We start from the raw sequence: 4,395 nt of genomic DNA on the forward strand, positions 1-4,395 counted from the left end.
CCAACCCTAATTTCCTATGCCTGGAAATTGCCCAGGCCAATAAATCTAAAGGGTGGTCAGCCTATAGGGATCTAAGCCCTAAGCATCACGCAAAAAGAGGCAAGGAACAAGCCAATTTTTTATTAAAGAACAGTTTTTTATTCAAACAAGTCAATTATTTTGGATCAAAATAAAACAAAACAATGAGATTCAGACAGATTCATAAAAAATGTAAAAAAAATTGGGAAAGAATACTTACCAAAGAGGAGATACGCAGAATTGATGAAGAATTGGAGAATTCCACAGCTCAGAACTTCTTGAAGGAGGCGCATGGGTCAAGAGTCTGATGAGTGAGGCCCTACTTATAGCCTCTCAGGCTAACCATATTTTTAGGAATTCAAAATCCTTGAAAAATATCTGGTATGGTTAAAAGTTCAAGTTCCTTGAAAAATATCTTATATTTTTAGGAATTCAAATTTCTTGAAAAATATTTTGTATCTTTAAGAATTAATATCCTTGAAAAATATATTATATATTTAGGACTTCCAAACTCCTTGAAAAATATATTATATTTTTAGGACTTCAAATTTCCTACTAGATTTTGAGAAAATTAACTTTCCTTGAAAAATATAATTTTTTTAGGAATTACAATTATCCTTGAAATTGATAGTTAATAAAAGCACTACGTAATGTCCTAAGGGACTTTGCTGTTAAAGTACTACTACGATATGTTTCTCAGGCCGAATCAAGTTTACTGTAATGTTGAACACATTACAATAAACTTGGGGGAAAATCTTATCCCTCAAAAATCCAGGGATGATGTGGCGAATGAGAAAGCAGCACGTGGCATCACGAATCAGAAAAAAAAAAAAAACAAAGTATTGAAAAAACAACGATGAGCAAAAAAGATAGGTCCAGGACCTATAGAGAAATCGACCAGGCCAAAACCCCCTAGGGGTGGTCGGCCTGGCCCTAACCCCTAGGGGTGGTCGGCCTGGCCCCTGAGGTGGTCAGCCCAAGCATGCCCAAGAACCCCTCGGGGTGGTCGACCTACACTCCCAAAGAAACTTCACTAGGTAAAACTCATGCTCGTTCAAACTGAGATCAACAGGCCTAGCACCCAGAAGATCAACAGGCCTAGCACCCAGAGGACCAACGGGCCTAGCACCCAAGCTCTAAAGGGTCTTCCAGCCTAGAACCTAAGTTTCATAGACCAGTCAAGACTTAGCATTTTCTTGAAGGTCTCAATCGTGCATTATCGATCACGATCCAAAAAAGACAACAGGAAGAAACGATCTCATAATCATGGGAAGGTGGACACGTATCTCCACTCCCAATGATCGTGTACTAAACCACGATCCCACTCTTACTGATCATGTAACAGCCCCTAGGTACTATAAATAAAGTACCCAGGGCTTCATTTCAAGGTACTCTTTTTATGGACTTTTTGGATCGATCTTTTGGACGAATTTGTGACAAGTGAAATACGAGTTTATCTTTGTAATTGTCTATCGAGCGATTCAATACAAAAGACTAAGTGGATTAGGTTATTACTGTTGGGAAGAACACGGCTGAACCACTATAAATTCCTATGATTTTTGTTTAGATACTTGTACTCTGTCGTATATTAGATTCATTCCATTCAAAAGATGTCGTATATTGTACATACGACCGTTGGCCAATTTCACAGGTCAACAATGAATAATAGATAACACTAGGATTTATAGAGGTTTGGCCCTAAAGATTGGTAATGACCTACGTCCTCTTAGATTTGTATTACTCTTGAAGGTTTACACAAGATCACAAGGGATTACAAGTGGATTTCTATGTGTAAAAGACAATGCAGTATGACAAAATCACTACTAAGTACCAAGCCAGGCTGGTCGGTATATTTCTGGTGTTGGTTGGTAGGCTATTTTTTTTTAACCCCCTCCACTGTGGTGGAGAGTTTGTATTTATACTATCCCTCTCGTCCAAGGGTTGTGCATGAGCATAGCTAATGGGGAAATATCCCTTTCTTCTCGCAGGTAGTTGTTGTCCTATTCTTCAGGAGCCTTGACCAAGTTTTTAAGGTTGTAAGGCGCTCTTTGCGAGTGGTTGGGTGATTCCCGCAGACTATTTACGGTGAGTGTAACTACTTTCAGTCGACCAGGTTTACCTGTCTATCATACCGACCAGCCATTCTCCTGGTAAGTGTACTGAGCAGTGACTGTTATTCATTGGTCAAGTGTACTCCAACCAGCTGGGAGTCTGTGATAGTATGCCGAGTAGTAACTTGTCGTATACCCTGCAGGTATACACTGATCAGCCTGTCGAGGGGGTCTGCCCAGTCTATTCCACGTGTTCAAGCTTAATGTCACGTCGGATATGTTAATTTTTGGGATAACAATCATAGTGATAATTTTTTATTTATTTATATTTTCACTAAAAGCCTTAGATCTGTTCGGAGAGGGTGAGTCAGTAAGGACTCTTAAATTTGCCTCTCTCTGAATTGTCCAGTTCGGACAATTTTGGATTATTGTATACCTATGGTATATTCTAAATAACTGCAATGTGATCTTACCATATCTTCAGTAAGTACTTTAAGTAGTTCATCCTTTCATTTCATCTTTATTATAATACTTATTAGTAACTCTTAAATTAATTGTTTTTGTTCGTTGTAGAGAGCATATGGAAATTCTTCATTCTAGAGGTGTTGAAAATCCAGACCAATTATATAGAAAGGAATTTCCTACTTTGTTTTATAATAAGGTTTATCATCTTCGACAAACGAGTTCTTCGGAAGTACATGAAGAATTATTCTCTTTAGGAAATGGTTCTTCTAATCTCATTGCTTCATACCCTGGATGTGTTGTAAATGGAGTTAGATTTTGTGTTATGACATAGAAAATAATTGCAAAACTCAAAATAATGGGATCTCTGTAACGGGAGTTGAAAATAATACTTATTATGACCAGTTGTAAAAAGTTTTAGTGATGTCATATTTTTCTGGTTGTTCTGTTGTATTATTTAAGTGTAAATTGTCTGACACTAATAGGTCTTCAAGATTAAAGTTTGAGCAAAACATAACTAGTATTAACACTAGTTTCGAGGTGTTCAAAGATGATAAATTCATCCCAGCAAATCAAGCTAACCTAATTTTCTACATTGACGACCTTAAAAATAAATCTCACTGGAAAGTCATCCAAGAAGTGCATCAGAGAAATGTGTAGGACATCCCACTAGTTGAAGAACAATTGGAGGATGTATAACTAGACGTTATGCATGACACTAGTTCGTCGGATTTCCTATTATTCGTTGATCTTGGTCCATTGCCACAAATTAGCTTTCAACGTATGGGGGCTCTATTAGAGTTTGTTGAGATAGATAATGTTGCAATTGAGGAGGAGCAGGAGGAGGAGGAAGAGGAAGATGAACACATAGAAACCGATGGTGAAAGTGAAGATTATTATAGTGATGATTAAGTGGTAATTTTATAATGTGATTTTATTAAATATAATTTTATGTTGAAGTGATTATGTTTTACATTAAATGATTATTATAGCAATTATGTTGCATATTTATTTATATTTAGTATAAATGTAATTTTAATATCTATATTTTTCAGATATGACTGACATTATTGCTCGATCTCACGGGGGTGATGGTGGAGGATGCGATCCTCCACGTGGACCGTCAGATATCCCAGCTGATTGTGAACGAAGTAATACATTATACATTGATTAAGTTATTAATTTTTAACACTTAATATATATATATATATTAATTTAAAATTACTTAATTTTCATACAATAGCGCCTCTTACCAAGTGTGGACGCCACAAAGGATTGAACACGTGATAAAAAGGGGAAGAGTTGGAGCGTCCTCTCCCACTCGAGTAGGACGTGAGAGGGAGAACATATAAAGAGATCGAAAATTACAGCTCAAATTTCTTGAGAGAGAGATATGATTACTTGTTCGACAGTACGCAGATCTAGACTGTACTCAATTGGCACACGTACCAAAGGCCTCCAAACAAAGAATACTTGCACATCAGGGGGTAAGTCATTTCTATATTTATGCTTATTCTATTTAATTATATATCATATTTACTAATAAATGTTTGTAATTTAAGATGATTTGTTTGATATTAGGCGTACACGATATGGACTGGGACACATGTCTGGGATCTAGAGAGGCATTGATACATCATGTGCCAAAAAGTATTCTGATTGGAAGCATGATATTAAGAAACATTTAACGAACAATGGCCCAGGAAATCGTTATGGTGGTTGTGCAGATACGCAGTGGGCAAAAGCCATTAAGTTTTTCTGACGCCCAGACGTGATGGTATTAATTTTTTTCTTAACTTAACTATCTTAATTTAATATATTACTAATTGACACTAACTTTTCTCGGAAACGTTCCGATGTCAAC

Source organism: Humulus lupulus, chromosome X (genome assembly GCF_963169125.1).
Source record: "Humulus lupulus chromosome X, drHumLupu1.1, whole genome shotgun sequence".
Classification (NCBI taxonomy): domain Eukaryota; kingdom Viridiplantae; phylum Streptophyta; class Magnoliopsida; order Rosales; family Cannabaceae; genus Humulus; species Humulus lupulus.